Below are 21,040 nucleotides of genomic sequence, written 5' to 3'. Positions count from 1 at the left end.
GGTCATGGCATTAGTTCCTGGTAGATGGTCATTTCATGACCCCACCTACATAGCGCAAAACCAACAGATAAAGACAGAGCCAGCATTTAGATAACTGACACCGTCCAACTTTCAAGTGGAGAGAATTTCAGAGGAACCCAGAGCACCCAGGGCAGTAAAGCTCTTCAGTAAATGCCAGGGATTTAATTAAACCTGCTTACTGCACAACCAGATCCAAAGGGGTCAGGTACTTTCCTCAAAAGCAGAATCAAACAAACACAGAACTAAGAAATCTTTTTGCTTCAGGGAAATAAATGCCAATGAGAGAAAATTAAGCCAACTTAAAGGGAACAGTGGCTCTTCATCTGCCAGGGTCAGCTGAGGTGAATAGACATGGAAAGTGTTCATTGTGAGAAGAAATTTGTTAACGGGTGAATATGGAACGACTTTCCTTCTCCCTTAGAGATAAAATGAGCTCTGGATCACAAAAAAACAATGTTTGACAAGAGGTAGAAGACAAAAAACAAAACCAAACCAAACCACACAGCAATACAGGTGTTTCATCCATTAAGATTTGAGAAGCGGGGCTGGGGATTTAGCTCAGCGGCAAAGCGCCTGCCTTGCAAGTGCAAGGTCGTGAGTTCGGTTCCCGGTACCAGAGAAAAACCAAAACCAAAAAAAAAAAAAAAAAAGATTTGAGAAGCAAAATAAATACATATTTCTTGGAGCTGGGTAAAAGCATTTGGCTTTAACAATCAGGAGCAGCTAAAGGAGGAAAAGTCCAGCAGGGGTAGTCTGCACATGGAGGGTCAGATGCTTTTAGACAGATGGGTCCCTGTGAGTGACACTTCTCCTACTTGAGCTCCTTATTTACTTTGTATACCTGCCCCTTCCTAGTGACCTCTTCACGTATGGGATCTGTGCTACCAATGATAAAATAGCGTGTGCTAAACTCAGGAAAACAGGGCTGAGAGCAATTTGTACCTGTACAGACAAACTGTAGACTGCATGGGACAGAACGCAGGGAAGGGTTATGGTCATTGGGAAGGGTCCTCAGTCCCCAAGGGGTGAGACAATAGTGCATATATAATGTGGGTGAGGAAAACAGCTCAAGTCAATTTAGCTCTCTAAATGGCTCTCATCAGATAGTCAAGGGCGAGAAAAAAAAGTTATGCCTTTGATTGACTGGCCCGGCCATGACATGGGTTTTGTCATTGATGTCCCCCATGACGGTGTGCTTTGGGCACTTGTATCTGACCCCAGCCGTTTGTTTGAGGACGAGGAGACACAGGCTGCATTTTGAAATCTGTGCAGACGTCTAAACAGACCCTGCCTGCTCGCCAGTCTGACAACAGGAGCGCCGCCAGATGTGACTGAAACACACCTCCTCCTTTCAGCCGTTTCAATGTGAGAAATTCCTCTCGTATCTAGCCCATCGCAAGGGACTATTTTTATCAGGGTCTTTCAGCCCGGCTTGGAGACACATCACAGGTATTCTCACAGAAGTTCCACAAGTCGGCCATGAAATAACCCCGAAGCTGTGGGGACTGCGCACTCAGGCAGCAGAGAGGGTGGCAGACCCTGTGTGACAGCGCTCCCCACCGTAACTTTGAACCACGGAGAAGCTAAGTGAGGGCAGCGTGGCCAACAGGACAGAACGAAAGTGTGCTCAATGTGGCGTCTGGTTTCTCTTCTGTTTTCAGCTTTCACAGAAGTGAACATGAATTTAAAAAAAAAAAAAAATAGAGAAGGGAAGAGAAAAAATGAGAGACAGGGCCTCTTCAAGGAGAAACGATTTTAGGCCTGAGTTCTCAACGGTGCATTCACCTCTAAAAGCCAGAGACCGCCTTTGCTGAGCACAGGGTGGCACCCTGGGTTTGATCCAGGCTGGAGCCGGGCAGCGGGTGGCGGTGTCGGCCTCAATCTTTTGGCAGTCTCCCTTCCCCATTCCAATCATGATAAATATATTTATACTCACTTGATTATGTCAGCCAGACAATGCTCCCCTAATTGGCAGTGATCAGAGTTCCAGAATTGCTTGGGTGAACCTGCTGTCTCTCTATCAGGCAAAGCACTAAGGGGCCGCTCATGCAGTCCCCATTAACAATTTCCAGTGGAATAAAAAGCAATCCCCAGACTCATGCATGGCAATGAATTTTCCAAACAGCTCCTAAGAGCCAGCCCTTGAGGAACTCAGACTTACATGAACCTGCCCAGCACAGAATGCTGTATAAATCCTCCCCACCCCCGGCTCGAGCATGTAGAAAAAAAACCAGAGCCACTTCCTTCTGCTCGAGGTTCTTTTGTTCTTTTACGTTTTTTCTTTTTCCCTTTTATTGGGCTTACGGAGCTAACTGTCATTTTTGGTTCTCGGTTCTTTGTAAATTTCAGGGACATCTGGCACACAGTTTACTGCCTTTGCTAGCTCTGGTATTTGTAGATATGCACAAGCTCTCTGCTGCGTGTGCCTGTTAACACTCCACATACATAATTTATGCATGCATAATTTGGAATTTGAGTGCATAGGTTTATTTTGAAATTTAAGGGTAATAAATATTTATGAAGTGAATGAATGCACTGAGAAGGCACTAATAGGTAACTATTGTTCATTCATTCATTCATTCATTCATTCATTCAATATTTGAATGTCTAGTGGATGCCAAGCACGGTGTTAGATGCTGAGTCTAAAATGACCCACACCTACAGCCCCTCCCCTCAGTTGAGGAGTGAGACACAGACACATAAGACATTCTGGAGGTACAGGGGCAGAGTTTTGTGCAGGGCAGCACGGAGCTCCAAGGAGAGAGACATCAGTCCACCTGAGGGAGGGCAGAGTCCTTGAAGGTCTCCTGGTAAGGCCTAAACTGGGGACATCAAGGGTTCCAGCCAAAGAGCACAGCACAATCAATGCAAGTCACAGGAAACAAAAGGGCCCCTCAAGAAAGCAGTGAGGCAGGAAGCTGGCAGAGAAGAAGTGGGGAATCAGGCAGGGCTTGGACCTGGGGCGGTCAGGGAGGGGGAGCTTTGCTTGTCTCCGTGAGGGCCAAGAAATAACCAGGAATTCTTTCACTTGTCCAAAACGCTTCTGGATTGCCCTAGAATCTGTACGCGTGCACCTCCAAGTAGAATTTGGCCCACCCTGGAAGCTTGCTGGAGTGCAGCAAAGAGCTGAGGCCCTGCCTTGAATCAGTCATTCAGAAGTAGTGTGAGTCGGAGCAAGGACTGGTTTCTTTTTCAGAGCGTTGAGAAGATGGGGCTTTGGGGCTCCAAGGCACCTTCCCGCGTTTACAGTCTATGTGGTCTCTATGTAGGTAGCCTACACCTCAGCCTATTCCATTTGAAACTGTAAGGCCCTAAAAGGGGGCAGTCCCAGACAGCACACATGATCATAGCATCACTATCTTATAGTGATGAGGCAGTTAGGCCCTCTGAGGCACAAATTTATATGAATCCGTAAGAAGTATTTATAGGGATGCACTGCGTGATGGAGATATCCCACTCTCCCCAGCCTGAGTCAGGGTCTCATTATCTCAAATATACCCACCACTCCCAATTAATTCACAGCACTGGTCCCTGCTGGATTTATTTTCTCTAAAGCACTCCTCATCTCATATTCTTTATGTTTAAAAACTCACTTTACTTTTACAACCAAGTTCATTGTCCTTAGAGTGGCATTCAAGGTCACCCCCAATCTATCTCCACCCCTCCCAGCCATAGCCCCCATCTCAGCCAAACGGGACACTTAGCAAGATGTCCGTGGAAGGTGCCATTGCTCTACCTTTTTCGTTCTAGTTCCCACCCCCAAAGGTCCAACTCCAATTCAAGTCCACCTCCTTTAGGCTTACTGTCTGAACCATCCCCTTCTGATGGTTCCGTGTGTAGCTCTTATTGACCGAGCGATTCACTGATGACTGTTAATTTCACTTTGCGTTTATGGTTTGCTTCTCCAGATAATTTGTAAAGCCCCAGAGAGTAGGAGCCAAGCTGCTTCCTTCTTTGCAGTCTACAGAGTTTGCAGTGTCCACTTCAAGGTAAATATTTGCCATTTATTGAATTGTTTTCTCTACATTGTCATCTCTCTGAGATTATTAAGTAAAATGCATGGAAGGCATGATTACACTGTTGCTGCTTCTGCTATTGAGAATAATGATAGTCAGTGCTGTCATCATCGTCATCATCATCATCATCATCACCCTAATGCTGTGGCCTAAAGCTCTTTCTTTTCTCCTCTTGAAGAAAAAGGAACCTTGGAGAGAATAGCTTGGTGTGACCATTTTGGGGTAATGAGAATGTGAAACATTTCTCCTGCGAGTCACAAACAGTATTTTACATGCTTTTCTTGGGAGCTTAAAGTTCATCCAGGAATGAGCTATTTCACAGATCAAAAGGAGCATATGTTCCATCCTCCAGGAGGAATAATCACTCTGCTAAGTTTAAAGGGAGAATGATTGAACACTCCAGGCTGAAAGCAGAAATGGTTTCGTATCACATGGCCTGTGAGGAACATGAGTGATTTACTTAATTTCTGGGCCCCAGTGTTCAGTTTCGTGGTATTTGCGCCAGTAAGCGGCACACAGGCTTTTTCACAAAAGAGAAACTGGCATTAAATCAATAAGGAAAATCACCATTTCCTTACTGATCCAACGGCATTTAAGGAAGCGGAGCTCTGCCAGTATGTACAACTGTGCGGAATTTGTAACTGGGCAGTTAAAACCATCATCTAAGCCGGCAGCTGTGATTTTCCCAGAAGTAGAGCTGCAGGGAGAAAAATAGCTTTTAAACTTCAGTTCCATTTTTTGCAAATTGGATCTTTTTGTAAAAAACTGTTTTAAACCGGGTTTTGTTTGCTGTTGTGTTTTTTCCTCCTTTTCTTCCCTCATTAGTGAAACCAATGGCTGTTTCTTTTCCCCCACGTGGAAATTTATTCCTTTACTCAACAAATATGATTCAGTAGCAGGAGTCAAAGATGGTTTTAGGTGCTGGGGATGCCCATGGGGACAAAGGAGATGAAGTCTCTGATACTGAAGAGTTTATTTTCTAGTGTGAGTGTGTGTGGGGCATATAATAAATAAATAGACACACACTGTGCCAGGCATAAGTAACTGCAATTCTGGTAACTGTCTTACTGTATTTGAAAACTTAATGCTAGAAAATGAAGATGCCTACCTGAATACTGTGCTAGTTCAGATATATCACATATATTAACGGGCATTTAAAATGGCACAGCTAGTAAGAAATACATAGATGGCTCTTTGTACATGAAGTTGACCTTCCCTACTGACCTTCAGCAGGACTTGTGTGTTTGAGGGCCTTTCTGGGAGGTGGATCTATGCCAACTTGTCTTTCTGTACAATTATGGCACTGCTTGGCAGGATTGTTTGCCCCATAAATCTGGAATTTCCTCTGCACCCCTCCCTTAAAACGATGCCCTTCTTTCCATCATCTCTGCCTACAGCAAGGCTTCCTCCCTGGCCCCAACAGCCTCCTCTCCTCCCTGCGTATAGGCTCACACGCTTCCCATCTCCCCTGTACATGGCTTCCAGAGTGACTCGTGTAACACACATCTGTGACCTCACACTGTGCCACCTCTGTTTCTACCCCTCCGGCAGCTCCCCATACCCGTAGCATGAAGTGCAGGCTTCTGGGCCTGATCTTAGCTGACCTGAGTAGTGTGTGCATCCGTTCCCTGACTGGTCCCTGGGCCCCAGACGTATCAGCTCCACCCATGAAAGGTTACTTGGCCATTGCATGTGCAAATGCCAACAGGCATCTATTCTTCCTTGAATATTCTCTTTCTCCATAATTCTCACCAATTTTTTTGGCGGGGGGTTCTTTTTCAGACAGGGTCTTGCTATGCAGTTCAGGCTGGCCTTGAGCTCACTTCATAGTCCAGGCTGGTCTCAAACTCGCAACTATTGTTCTGCCTCAGCCTCCCAAGTGCTGGGATTACAGGCGTGTGCCACCATGCCTGGTGCTATCACCATCCTTTAATAGGATTCGATAGTCATGCTTTCTATAAAGCCTTCTCTGAGCTTAGCCCTCTCTCTGCCACATGGTATCCTACCTCACCTGCTCACGTCAAGTAGAGTGAGTAGTAGAGAGGCACTTGAAATGATTTGTGCGTTTCTTTATCTTTCCTTCCAAGGTGTAGACTCCTTGAAGTAGAGAGTAGCTTATTTGTAATCTCAGCCCATACATCCGTGTCCGGCACACAGCAGGTGCTCAATAAATGTTGAATGAATAGCTTCTGGTCTCTTCTGGTTTGGTTTGTGTTGAACTATTCATCTGAGAACTAGGTGGCTTTGGCAATATGAAAGAAAGGAACCATCTGACCAATGTGATAAAGAGTACAACTTCACTCTTAAGAACTGCGAGTTTCAAACATTTGAGCTAATGGGCCGCAGATGATAAGGAATTTCAAAATCACATTTTCCTTGACAATGTTTCTCTGTGTAGCACATCTGGAGATGGTTGAGAAGTTCAAATAAATGATTAAAGCATGTAAAACAGACCCATTAAGTAATCTGGATCATTTACCGCAGAAGAGAAACTTGAAGAGACTTAATGGTTTTTAATGAAAGGAAAGATTGTGCTCCAAGGATGGCTAAACAGCTCCTCCTCCATGAACACAAAAGATGAGCGATGAGATTCAAGCACTTCAAAGATTAAAGCTAAAAATTAAAAAAAGAGCTCACTGGTTCTCTGCTGGGATGTGAGGATCCATTTCAAGTCACCCTCGGGAATAACTTCGTATGTAGCGGGCTTACTCAGAATCGGGCATTGTTACTGAAGGCTTTCTCCAGTATCTAATCTTCACAGTGAACCCATGCAAGTTTGTTTTAATTTTATTATTCCCATTTTACAGGTGAGGAAATTGAGGCACAGAGTGGTTCAGTAACTTGCTGTGGCCACAGAGCTGGTGAATGGTAGAGCTAAAGTTATGACCTAGGCTGGCTGGTTTCTGTCCCCTTGCTCTTACCTATTCTGTTGAGTTTAAACCTACAGTAGGTTTAAACTCAACAAACCTTAGTAAGGGCCTGGGGATTTAGTTCAGCAGCACAGCGCCTGCCTGGCAAGCACAAGGTCATGAGTTCAATCCCTAGTACTGGAAAAACAAACAAACAAAAAGAAAGCTTAGTAAGTTCATGTGTTAAATATTAAAGTCTGGATATACTAATAGCCTGTTTTTGCTGGGGCATCTAGCTCTTTTGTGGTCTTTATTACACTAATGTGAGTGTGTATGTGTGTATACAAAAGTCAGAGCACACTTTTTTGTCTGAGACAGCGTCTTACTATATTGCCCTGAAATCCTGGTCTCAAGTGATCCTCCTGCCTCTGCCTCCGAGTATCGGGGACTGTTGACGTGAATCACGGTGCTCATGTTTCTGTTCTTTGTTCAGATGAGTTGGTCTAGCAGGCCTTGTCTTTCTAATGAGACAGTAGGTTGTCTTATTTTGTTTTGCTTTGGGCTGTCAGGGCTACACGGTTTCAGCATCCGCATGTGTACGTGCATTTATAAGACCTGACATAAATCCAGTCATATTTAAATATTATGATTTTACCTCCAGAGTGATGGAACTTACTCTGCAGGCTGACGAGCCAGCATCTTCTTTCCTGTTATTTTTTGCAAGGCAACCTTGTTTAGCCTGCCTCGGGGGCAAACATGGTGGGGTCACAGTCAGCACAGAACAGGGGCAGCTCACTGTGCGCATCTCTAAGGCAACTTCGATGATTCTCAAGCACAGAAAACCAGTGTTCATCTGACGGCGAAGGGAGGGGGATCAAGCAGGGGGCTGCGCTCTGCCGGAGGCCTGGGGCGGAGGAGAGGGGTGCAGTTCAGGAGAAGCAGGGCTCCTGCAGGAGTCTGTGAGGAGGGTGTGAATGAGTCACCAGTCTTTTCAGGTTGACTGAGACGACTTGTTTAGTTTCTTTGAATTTAGATGTGTTATCAGTGTTCGCACACCAGGCATAACGGGAAGAGGGGGCGATCGTTTTCTAGATAGTGCCTGGACCTCGGTGGGGTGGTGGTAAGATTTGGGGTGAGATGTGACTCTGCAAGAATAGGTCAGGCAGTATGCACGTCCCTGCATGTGCTGGGGGCCCAGTGCCAGGTGGGCCCTCGTGAGGACAGGGTCCCAACTGCAAGTGGCCTCCGACATGAGACACCACTCCACCCTGGTTAAGAGTTACTCTCTCTCTGGGTGTGGGGGCACACATCTGTAATCCCAGCACTCCAGAGGCTGACGCAGGAGGATCACTTTGCGTTCCAGGCCAGCTTGGGCTACGTAGTGAGTTCAAGCCCATCCTGAACTGTATGGTAACATCCTGTCTCAAAAAGAATAAAATGTTACTCTCTTGCAGCATTAGAAAGCACTGATAATTTGTCACACTTTGAGTTCAGGGTCTGGGAAGAGTGTCTGCTTCTTTTGGTGGTGGGGATCGAGTCCAGGAGTGCTCTACCACTGAGCTACATCCTCAGCCTTTTTTTTTTGGTGACAGAGTCTTGCTAAGTGCCTTAGACCGGACTCAAACTTGCAATCTTCTTGCCTCAGCCTCCCTCAGTGCTGGGATGACAGGCGTACAACACAGTGTCTGGTTTAGCAACTGCTTTTTAACATCCCCACAATAATCAGGTACCTTATAGACACCTTAGTGAAGGGTTTGAGTTCTAGGAGTTCACTGACCCTCTTTGGCCTCAATTTTCTCATCTTTAAAATAGACATAACAATAGTACCCATCCTCTTAGATAAGATTGGATAGATTAATATACGTCAAGGGCTGAGACCGCTCAATAAACAGCTGAAACTTGCATTTATATGAATGCATTCACTTTTATCGGTGCAATTTCATATTTGCCAGAGGTCCTACTCAATGCTTGCTCAAAATAGGTGCTTAGTAAATACATGCTAAGGTTGAAGAAGCGAGGTGAACAGATTTAGCAGAATGTGTGTATGACCAACTGTTCTGACTGCCCAGGAACCTGTAAATCAGGGACAGGCTGGCAAAGCTGGAAGTTAAATTTAATTTCCATGGGGCAATATTTCAAAAAAAGAAGGAGTGTTCTGCAATCAAGTATCTTGTACAATAGGTGGGAATGGAGAGGATGGTTCTGCATAAAGATGACATCTCTTTGCTTGAAGACTGAGCTGGGGAATGTCACACGTGAAGGACGAGGAACAGGGGGACAGTGACTCCGAATAGAGTCAAGAGAAGGGCTTAATACAATAAAAAAATTTAAACCCACTAACTATACATTATTTATGAGTCTACACCAATAAATAAATAAATATAAAAAACAGGAGTCAAGTCTCTGACCTGTCTTTATCCTTCATTGTTGGTTGTTCTAAAAATGATAACTGCAGCTTGAAGTGAACCATTTAGTTTAAGAAATAAAAAGAAAATGAAAAGTATAATGTTTTAGGAGCTGGTACAGTATGGCCAGAGTACCCTCACACCAGGTTGAATCGTATGAAATTGCCACTTTGGGGTAAAAAAAATAATGGTCAGATGCTGTCAATTTAAAATGGCTCAATGTACTATTTTTAAGTTAATTGATGCTAAATCAAAATGCTTATACCACCTTCCCTCTTAACAATGACCATAAAACTAAATTGGCCAATTTTATGGCTGTAAAAAGTGCTGGGAAGCCTCTAGCTTGTTGGTGGATGGGTCAATGCCCCCAAGAGATGTTACATCTTTATATCTTAGTCTCCTTGGCTTTTCAGAGTTCCTACACAATAGGTGCTACATAAATGTTTTGTTAGCTGATCATGTTTTCTGTCATCTTCTCTCAAAAGTTAGGCCTAAATCTTGTTGCCCTACTTAATTCAGAGACTTCCCTTAAAATATAATTAACAAAGAATTAGCTTCATTTCAGTTTTCATGATTTAGATAAATCCTTTCCGTTTCTTGTTTGGGCAGCACCAGGAAGCTAATTAATACATTATTAATATATCGTAGAGGCAAACAAGACTCTGCTTGTTTGCACAGCCATGACAAAAATAAATTCAGGTCAGAAATATTTTTGCAATTAAGGGAAAATGTTATTATCATAATGAGAAGTTATTGTTTGTATAATACAACTCTGGGCATTAAAGCATGAGTCTTACAAACGAGGTGAACGGCCGTCACACAAGCTCTTTTCCTGGTGCTTCCGACTACCCCAAGAATAGCTGCAGCATCCAAAATGTCCTCTAGTGAACTAGGAAAGATAACCTTTGGGGATCCCAGCAATGCAGAACTTCATTATTATTCATACAAGTTTTCCTAATATTTGGGATTGATCCCTAATTTAGGAGCAGGTTCTGAACTAACTAGGCGGCACAAAGAGGTTTTCAAATCAGAAAATAAAGAGCTTTTGTATAATGAAAGAGGTGAGGAGCGCTGAGGAAGAGTGTGAACAACCCAGGAATTGTAGTGACTTGCTGGGCCTTGGTCTCCAAAAACTGGTTCCACATTCACTCTCCACACCACCTGCGGTTGCAGAATAAATGGAATAACGCCTTAAAATGCTCTGCATGTCTCGGGAGGGAAAAAGCCAGAGCTATAGAAGGTATTATTTGGTGTTTGGTTGACCCAGAGCTGTGACAACAGCCACGTCGCATAAGCAGAGTTCCGAGAAAACAGAATTGCTTTCATTTTTTTTTAAACAGAAGAACCACAAATCTTTCTATGTTTGGATCCTTGTACAAATCAAACACGTGGGCAAGAGGGGACCCATGAAATCACCAGTGTTAACTTTTCGCTCAGTGCCATGGGTTTTTCTTAGAGATATTTTTTGAGCATGGAGCATTCACCATTCTGCTGGATTTGTGCTGTCTAACGAGATCCCGGCCCCAGGTGATGGGCTTCTACAACAGCGCAGCGGTGATGCTAATTACATTTTAGAACAGTTGGGGCAAGCATAGTTCCAAACACACCTGAGGTAATAACTAGTTCTGCAGCCCGAAGGTCAACAGTTCAATCAAAGAGAGAAGAAAAATTAGCATACCTTGAGGTGTTCCAGGAGTTTTGTACAAGAGCTCTTATTTAAGTCTACAAGGATACTGAAAATACTTATAGAGCTTCATAATTCTATACTTCCCTTTTTAACTCACTGAAAACTCTTGATTCTAAGGAGTAGAGTCTCAGAGCAAGAAATGTCAGGCAGGTAAAATGGAGAAGGTGCGTTGTAAGGGAATTGGCTGGAGTTTGAGGGTGGGGGCTGGTGCCAGGACTGCATCACAAAGAATTAGGAATTAGCAGGAGAAAGCCCCTGGGCTGCAGGGGAAAGAGCAGAAGCCATCGATAAGCCAGAGCTTGGCATGAGGCGAGGGCTCCTGGCCAATCCTTTATTACAGTAACAACACGGCTTTAATCCACGCTAACAAGAAATCCCTCAGATGAGTGTGGATCACATCACTACCAGCATAATTACTATCTGCTCGCAATAATGCAGTTTCCATAACACTGCCTGATCTTTCCCCAACTTTCTTTCTTTTTTTTTAATAAAGTGCTTTCTAGTGAACAGCAAAGAGAAGCAATGGAAAGTACCCATTGCTTGCTGAAATGACTGAAGTTATCTTCTGTTGGAAATCTCTAAAACCATTTATTGAACACATCTAATGTATTTGGCAATAGTTGCATGGTTAGTTATTTTAGAGATGATTCCTTAAAAAGTTACCTGGCAAAAACCAACAAAAACTCCAAACATTTCCACCTTGCCAACTGATTAAAATAATAAAGCAGCTCAAGGATTTTTTTTTTCTGTGCAAAAAAGTGCTGTGTTTCCTCCTCTGCAAGCCTCACCCTCTGCACAAATTCTTTTCAGTAAGGGTGCTATGCAACCTGCATCTGTCGCCATTTCACAGGGTACCGTATTCAGTAGCTAAACTACATCGAAGCTGGGAAGCAACGAATGACTTTTATAATTCAAAGGACAGTGTAAGAAAACTCCTAGGCTGAAAATCAAGTTCCAAAAAACTTATTTAACTTTCAGATCAGAAGTGCTTGTTTTTGTGTTCAATAAAAAGTGTACAACAATACAGAAAAATACACAGTAGCCAGACATGCATGGTGGCATATACCTGTAGGCCCAGGGCTCTGGGAGGCTGAGGCAGGAGGATTGCCAGGTTGAGCCCAGCCTGGGCAACTAAGCAAATTAGCAAGACCTTATCTCAAAATAAAAAGTAAAAAGGGGACTGGGGATGTAGCTCAGAGCAAAGGCCTTGGGTTCCAACCCCAGTACACACATACAGAGAGAGAGAGAGAGACAGAGACAGAGAGAGGCAGAGTTCAAAGAGTAATAGTAACAAACCCATTCCTCATAGGATTTTTATTTGTCTATTTAGTAGCTTCTGTTCCATTCCAGTTGCTTAAGTGAGGACTTTTCCAAATCTGAGACCAGCTTCTAGGATGAGTCTTTCATAGGTGGTCTACAGGATTTTCTTTTTGTGGTACTAGGAATCAAACTCATGACCTCATGCCTGCCAGGCAGGTGCTGTGCCACTGAGCTATATCCCCGGTCCTAGGATTTTCTCCTTTCTCTTTAAGACCCTGTGATCGGAGCTGTCACTTTCTTCACTTCCATTCCCAGTGGTACAGGAACCTCTGTCGGGGCTGCCGCAGATACTGAGGCACCCTTTCCTGCCAAGAGTTCCTAGTTGATTCAGGGAGGGTCACACTTGCAGGACCATTCTTGCATAAGATGGTCATAAATAAGTCTCTAGGAGAGAGAGACTCCTTATATTTGGGCAGGGCGAGAAATAGGGTATGGGGCTAAGGCTGGCCCTTGAAGGTGGGCTGGGGTTTTAGAAGGTGGTGGGAGGTATAGGGGAGTTGAAGCAGGAGTGAAACCTTGTTCCAGAACGGCAAGCAGGCGAAGTGTTTGGAACCGAGTGTATGAGATCGTGTTCTCAACTTCATGGACATGTTTTAGCTGTAAAAAAAATGTTGAGAAGCTTCTAGCTTATTGATGGAAGGGTCAGAGCCCCAAATTGTCTAATTTTCTATTTCACCTATGTTACCGAGCCTTGCTAAATTTTTATATATCATTCAGCTGCCTTTTAAACCCCAAAGTCATATAATAGAGTCACAATTTCCTTTTGGAGAGTATGTTGCCATTTACAAATTGCTTTTTTATAGCCATTATTACATTTGCTCCGTACATCAGTCCTGTGACACCACAGGCTCGTCTCCACTAGCTATTTCCTTTGAAAGTAACTACTAGTTACAGAACCTACCAGCTATAGAAATCAGAAAAATTTCCACTAGCAGCCTTGTGTTAGAAGCACAAGCCAGGATAGAGTCAGCAATGAAAGGGGAGAGCTCCAACCTAGACAGAGACTGAGAGTCCCAGGAGGATGGAGAGATTGTGGCTTTGGAAACAGTGATATAGAAGAAAAAAATAAATGTGCAGCAAAAGGGAGAACTGGAGCAAGGCAGAGGTGGTGGTGCTCAGCTCCATGGGGGCACACAGCAAGCACATACTCAGTGCTTGTTTAGCCACCTGTGGGGCTAGTGGTACATCTTCATTTTTTTTTTTTTTTTTTTTTTTGAGACAGTCTCACTATGTAGTGCAGGCTGGCCTTGAACTCACTATGTAGCCCAGGCTGGCTTCAAACTCAGGGTGATTCTCCTGCCTCAGCCTCCCTAGTGCCGAGAAACAGGCATGCGCCACCACACCTGGCTGGCTGTACATCTTGAGCAATTCAAACATTTCAGCATGCCTGTCATCCCAGCACTCTGAGAAGCCAAGAGAGGAGGGCCCAGAAGTTTGAGCCCAGTGTGGGCAACTAAGGGAATTAGTGAGACGCCGTCTCAAAGTAAAAATTAAAAAAGATCTGGGGAAAAATAAGGGAGGCTGGGAGTATAGCTTAGGGTGGGGGGAGGCCCTGGGTTCAGACCCCCAGGATTGCAATAAATGAACTAAAATAAAATTTCAGAACATAGGTGTAGAAAAAGATGATTTTTTTTTTTTTTTTTTTGGTTTTTCTCTGGTACCGGGAACCGAACTCACGACCTTGCGCTTGCCAGGCAGGCGCTTTGCCGCTGAGCTAAATCCCCAGCCCCAAAAGATGATTTTTTTATAATATTGGGGAGCAAAGAACTGGTTCCCTACCTAGAAAGGGAGGGTCTCATTTGACACGTCTGTCTTCTCGCTCATATAAAATACCCTATCTATTGTAACGTTAATACATTGTTTTTCAAAGCATGTCCTAAAGTGGTGCACTCTGGCAGCTGCTTTCTAGAAAGGAAAACAACCAGGACACCATTATCACCATGATCTATCAGGAATAAATCTTACTGACGTTGGAGGCATCAACATATTCATTTAGCTTGCTGCAAATCAGTTTACTTTCCTACTTAGAGACATGATGTGAAACGAAATTAATCCAGTTGCAGCAAAGTGAGTGAATCCAGTTGAATAAATCCCTTGCCGCTCATTTGAAACAACATCCACATAGCAGTAGGCTGCTTTCTCTGAACTGAACAATGCATTTGTTCCAGGTTTATTTACTGCTAAATTCACATCAGAGCTATTTTATGTGACCATGTATACTTTTGTCCGGAGGTGAGGGTCACAGAGAAAACATCTGCAGGACAACCAAAATGTTTCAATAGAACTTAGCCTAAGGACCATCGCTTCGACTAAACTATAAACCCAGCCAAGATCGACAGCTCTTGGGAGAAAGCTAGGGAGTAACAAAAAACCAACAAAGCTGTGAATATTCTTTTATATTCTCTCTTCTTTGCTTTCAGTGGTCAAAAGGGCAGTCTGCACACAGTGTACTTTTCATAAATACATTTTGGGGGTGACTATCACAGGGCGGAGGCATGAGAGCAGACCCAGAGGCTGAGAAAGTTTGGAGAGAGACTCTTAGGACCATGTGCTAAATGTGGATGAGATTCTGTCCCCTGGGAAGGGACATTTGCAGTGGCAGAGGGTGCCGGTGTCACTTGCCTTCCAGGAATGTTAGAAAGTGCGCCGTGTGACAGGGAAGGGTGGAAGAAAGCCAGCTTCGATCGCAGTGAAGGGGACGGAGGGTCAGGAATGGAGAAGTGGTTGGTGCTTTTGATGGATTAGAAAGCACTGGTGGCTCCTTAAGAAATCTTTCTCTAGAAATTTTAAAGTTGAAGTGTAGATAATCTCTCTGAAATGAGTTAGGTGCCCTGCAGGAGAGGAATGGCCCACAGGACCTCTCAAGTTCTACTCCCGCTCTTACTGGTGGTTCTGCACGGCCAGGGTTGGGACCTGCCTCGCTTCTTGGCCACCTTTCTCCGTCGCCGGGAGCACTTGACCCTTACTGCTAGCTGAGCGGACTGTAGACTCAGCACTAAGCCCTTCTGTGCCGGGGAGGGATTTAAGAAGCTCACTGGAGCTGAACACTCTCTGCTGACCCTGCAGCAGCTGGCCTGCTTCAGAGGCGTCCCAGTTCCTGTGAGTGGGATTTTGTCTTGCTCCTGAGTCACTTCTTACCAGATTTCCCTGAAATCCAGCCAGGTACTCCTATGCTAATACCAGAAAGACTTTCTGATGTTTCAGGCTTTATATGATTTGGAGATCTTAACTAGAATCTACTCAAGGCGGGAGCCTCCTTGCTCTCTCGTTCAAGCCCACAGCTCCCTGCTCCGCAGCTCTCCTGTAGCTCACCCCTGACCCCCAGCCCTGTTACCTAAGCTGAATGTGCACACAGCATTGTTAACTGCGTTCCCTAGAGCTCTCCCGTACCCACTGGCAGGAGGCTCATTTTCCTGCTCCCCCTGGAGAGGCCCCCCCATCACTCAGGCCACTCAGGCCTTTTCCCTACAGCATCCTACTATTCATGATCGCATGGCAGTGGGGATACTTCTCTAGAACCCATATACCTTTACAACGGGGTTTCTCAATTTTGTTGCCACTGACATTTTGGGCCAGTTAAGACTTTATTGTGGGGACCATCCCATGCATTGTAGGGTTCTTAGCAGATGGCAGGCCTCTACCCAGCCTAAATTATGACAACCAACGTCTCCTGGCATTGCCAGTCTTCCTTGAGGGGGTTGAGCGGAGTCGGGGAGAGAACCTCTGCTCAGCAAGAACCCAGAAAAGCAAGAAAATGTTAAAGCCTGTTACATGTACTTTTGAAAAGATCTGGATATATAGCAAATATTCTAATCTGGTTTTTTTTTTCAGTACTGGGGATTGAACCTGGAGCCTTTACACTAAGCCAGTTTCTTTTCTATTTTTTATTTCAAGACAGATCTTACTAGGCTGTTTAAGTTGCCCAGGCTGGGCTCAAACTTGCAATCTTCCTGCCTCAGTCTTCCAGAGTGCTGTAATTACAGGCATGTGCCACCATCTCCAGTTGAAATGTGGTAAAATTTGAACAACTCCACACTCCTAACAAACGTCACATGGGATTTTGTAAGCTTTGTTCATTATAAAAAGATACAGAGCACTTTCTATAAGAACACAAGGTAGATGATGGGTAAAATGGGGTGAAATCCCTTCCCCCTAGATCAGTAATTCCAAGACTTTATCATGCAAAGAATCACCTGGGGAATCTTTTGAAGCTCAGGTTCTGATTCTAGAGGTTTGATGATAGGGCCTGAGAGTTTCTTTGTTTTTTTACTTTTGGTGCATAGGATGAGAATTGAACTTGGATCCTTGCTTCTAAAAGGCTACAAGGTGGTGCTGGTTCTCCTGGCCCTGGGATCACAGTCGTCACATCAATTATGGGGGCTGAAGGTCCCAGTCACTAGTGACAGGTCAGGAGAGATTACCGCACTCAATAAGATCACAAGAGCAACATTACAATTTGCACTGGAATGACAGTCTAGAATTTGAATATTTCTTGCACCTTTCTGTAATGAGAAAAACTGCTCATGAGGTTATGTTTTGAAATAGGGCATTTATAATTAGATTGACATGGTAAATATTATGCAAGTTTCCCGTGAGCTCTCTGCCTTGGCTGGGAGTGAAAATCTAAGAGCTGCTAGTTTGGTAAGACTTTCAGAGGTCTCTAAAAGTCTGACGGAAACCTCAACTTCAAGGTCTTTGCCACCCCTGTGTTACTGACGGTAGGGTTAGGATGGAGGTGGGGGAGGGGATGGGCAGAAAAGGGCTGCTTAATTTTTAGATTTTCCTATAGTGTAGTTCATTGTTTAAAAATACTGCAGTTCCTTTACTTTCCATATCAATGCAATACTGACCCCATTTCCTTACTAATCTAGAATGGATGCAATCCTCAGACACGTTGGAGACTCGAGGAATTGAGACAGAGTGTATGGGGAATTCACAACAGAGTATATGGGGTTTTATGCACTTAGCTCTGGTTGCACTGCAGCCAATCCTAACTCACACGCACTCACAGAATTTGAGAATCATTTTCAATGAATCTTGCCACGCAGAAATGCCTTATGGCATTTACTCAAGTTACAAATAATTTTATGCAAAAATTACAGTAACATCACATGTTGTTATTGCAACACCAAATCAGATCTCCCAGCTCTATCTTTAAAATGGTTGCACAAACGAACGCCTATTAACTATAACATGTAGTGATAAATATAGTCATATCTTTTTGAAAGAAACTGTTCCTCCTCTCATGAAATACTACCTCTGAGTAACATTTCTCTGGGGCCTTATAGACGTCTACCTCATTGTTGCATGTTCTCGGGAAGAAAACGACAATTCATGTTGGTTCCTATTTTGCATTTGGGAAAATTGAGGCCTTCCAGTTTGGCTAAAGAGGCAGATTTGTCCAGAGTTGCAGATGATTTATAGATAGAGAGGAAAGAATAGAATTCCAACTCTTTTTATAGCCAGGATCCAATGTGAGATCAGCTATTCTGCCCCACCAGCAGATAAGTATCCATCTGCTGGCAAGCGAGAGCTAATATACTAGCTTTAGAATATTTTGACAAGTTGTTATCATTGTGGTCAAGTTTAACAGGGATAAATGTCATCATGTTGAAACCTCTGTGCCTAAAGTCATCTTTTTTAAAGTGAACTGTGTAAGTATAGAAAGAGGAAGATCTGGCTTAATGGTGAGGCATGGGAACTCATGGGTTTTAGGCAATCATAATTTCAGTATGAGTCAGCAATGTGATATAAATGCCAAAAAGGCAAATGTAATCATGGGCAATATTAATAGAAGTATGGGGTATAGATCAAGGGAAGAAACTATGCCATGGTGTTCTGAATTGTCAGACAACTCCCAGAGAGATCTGTTCCATTGTGGGTACCGAGATAGAAGAGGAGTCTTAAACTGGAGTCCATCCAGAGATGACTACTTAAATTGCTGGCAGCATGAATGCTGAATCACAGGCATGGTTAAAGAACCAAGGATTTTTATGTTTGAAAAATAAGACTTTAAAGGGGCATGATTTGTAGTAGGGAAGAACGGCCCATTTCTAGGGGCAGACTTTTTTCTTTTTTCCTAGAGCAGTGGGATCTGAACCCAGAGCCTTTGCCCTGAGATGCATGTATTGCCAGCCCTTTAAAAATTTTTAAATTTAAAGACAGCATCTCACTGTCACTAAGTTATCCAGGCTGGTCTCATACTTGCAATCCTCCTGTTTCAGCCTCCCAGAGTAATGGGACTACAGGTGTGCACCACCATGCCCTGCTGGCATGAGGTTTAATTTCTGGATCTGGAAAGAAAAAAATTCATGATGGCCTTCTTACTCTTTGTTGTTTGTAAAATAGGCATCTTTGACAGATGAGACCCTGTTCGCTCCGTGACTTCCTTAAGGTGTGAAAACCTGTGGATGTGTTTATATCTCTTTGCCAAGATGTCTCCTTCTGCCTACAGGTGTGCCTCCTCCAAGAAGCCCTCTTTTAAAATCTCTACCTTGAGCCACTTACTCTGTTATCTCCTTGCCCTGAATTTTGCTTGGCAGTAGCATTTTCTTTTGTCTGTTCTAGTTTCCCAGGGCATTGTTAGTTCCTCAGGGAAAAGGGCCTCATTATGTTTTGTTTTTATTACCCTAAATGTTCTCAGTACATCTGGGTACCTGTCAGTTAGGGACGGAGGGAATTTCTGCTGACGGTAGCCACAAGATGAATTAAAGTAACCAGACAGGTAATTTTTTATAGCATCTACATGACAAAGCATTACAGCGTACTCTCTTGATGATAATAACACTGAATTGACCCTTCATGTTATGAAATAATATAAGCTGACAAAGTCAACTCCACAGTAAATCTTATTTCCTTACATCTTAATTTTAACGTGGAAGCTGTATGTCTATGCTAGAGAAAAACTAAGTCTACTATCTAAAAGCTCCATTTTTCTTGCTCCGGGTATGGGAAATTTCCTCCAACTCAAGGATTCCTTGACTTCACACTTTCTCCTTCTTTACCTATTTGAATATTTACAGGATACCAAGTGTCAAGTCACAGTATCATCTTGTCCTTGTCCACAAAACAGGCTGTGATCTATTTAAAAATACTAGGGCTGGGAATACAGTTCAGTGGTACAGCACTTGGCTGGTATGCTGAGGCCCTGGATTCAATACCCAGCATTGAAAAGAAAATTCCACAGGATGAGTTAGTTTAAATAAGAAAGCACTGTGTTAGGTATTTTGCAAATGAGATGCTGCATATTTATATTTTGCCAATGATATGCAAATGCTTTGGGGGCAGAAACGCTTGAACCTTCCTAAGTCTCCTGTACAGTGCGTTAAAGGATGGAAGAATTTTGCTCAAGGACGCAGGAGTGGAGGGAGCACACTGAGTCATGCGCGAGGCTGAGAATAGAATACGCAGCACAGAAGCTTTGTTCATGCTCCGTCACTCTCATCACTGGACACTACCCTTCCCACGCCCAAGGACTCGATACGGTACGGAGCAATGATGCGCTTATTGGTAAGAAGTAGATATGACCTCACTTGTCAGCCTAAAGTCCACTTAGAAAACTTAGAAAGCAAAAATAGAGAAACAGAGCCCCAATCTCCTACTATCAGCTGGCAACCCTGAACTGAGGAGGCCACCTTCTTGGTTATTGAGGTAGCTACGCTGTCCCTGCTAACGGTGCCTGGCCAGAAGAGTCCCAGGGCCAAGGGGAGGGATAGTTACATCCTTTTGCAGTCTCAGAGCCCAAAGCCGCAGGCGCTTTCATGAATCTCCAACTGCCAAGGCCATTACGGGACACATGTCTTAACAATGAAAAATCAGGTGGAAGGCTTGGTGTCCTTCAGAAAGAATAACCTCTTTGGAAGGAAGGATCTATCAGTCTTCAATGAGCCCATCAGCATTATTTATTCTCATATCACATTATGAACTGCCTATGAGGGATAATAAAAGATGGGGTACGTCGGTCCAGTGCAGAGCACAGGGTCAGATATTATCACTATAAAATAGCCAGCCCCACAGCAAATGAGGCAACCAGCAGAATGACACACAAGCAGCCCACAAAAGCATGAGAGATACTTATAGTTTCTAAAAGGATTTGGATCCTGCAAGGAAATCCGACAAGAATTGGATGCCGGCTTTTAGGATTTACAGGGAAGGGTGGAGGGTCCTGTCATCTGTAGCAGAAACATCATTTCCCACTGTTCTTAGCAGGGTAGGCAGTTTTTGGAAAACAGAAAAGCAAAGGGCTTCAGAGAACATGCAGTCTGATCTCTCAGTTGACCAAAGAGGAAACTGAGGCCCAGAGAAGCTAGGTGACTTGTTCAAGGGCACAGAGGTAGTTTTTAGGAGATTCAGAATTGAGATTTGCAGAAGCCCGTTAAGGGTTCCCACCGCTTGCGAATGCTGTGCTCAGAGTAGTGTGGGGAAAGGACCTCGGTCACAACTTCCCGGGCTTGGGGCTCACTGCTGCCAGACGTTCACAAAATGACCTCGAACGAATCATGTAAACTCTTCAAGCTCCATTTCCCACTCTGAAAATGAGAGGTAAAACATGTGGTCTAGCTACCTCAAAGATCACAGCTAGATCAAATGAGATAACACAAGCAAACTCTCTTACAGCAATATCAGGTTCAGTCTAGAAAAAGGAGAGTTTTCTTGCTGAGCAGATAGGAATGGGTGGTGGGGAGTTTTTGCGTAAAGTTGCGTGAATGAAGACAAGTAGGAGGCACAGGCCTTTTCTACCCC

General features: G+C 43.9%; 1 protein-coding gene across 3 annotated transcripts in view; it reads right to left on the bottom strand.

Moving 5' to 3' along the window:
* Positions 1-21,040, bottom strand: part of Grap2 (GRB2-related adaptor protein 2) — a 66,638-nt gene that overhangs the window by 40,007 nt on the left and 5,591 nt on the right. Inside the window, exon 1 of one of the 3 annotated variants that reach the window (XM_013511605.1) lies at positions 1,958-2,216. The exons of the other annotated variants lie outside the window; for them this stretch is intronic. The gene's annotated coding sequence lies outside the window, so the exon portion shown is untranslated. Of the gene's footprint in view, positions 1-1,957; positions 2,217-21,040 lie in introns of those variants that run through there. 3 annotated transcript variants of the gene reach the window in all.

Source organism: Chinchilla lanigera, unplaced genomic scaffold (assembly GCF_000276665.1).
Source record: "Chinchilla lanigera isolate Chin_1 unplaced genomic scaffold, ChiLan1.0 scaffold00012, whole genome shotgun sequence".
Lineage (NCBI taxonomy): Eukaryota > Metazoa > Chordata > Mammalia > Rodentia > Chinchillidae > Chinchilla > Chinchilla lanigera.
Note: the sequence above shows the minus strand (reverse complement) of the source record. Positions and strands in the feature narration are given on the sequence as shown.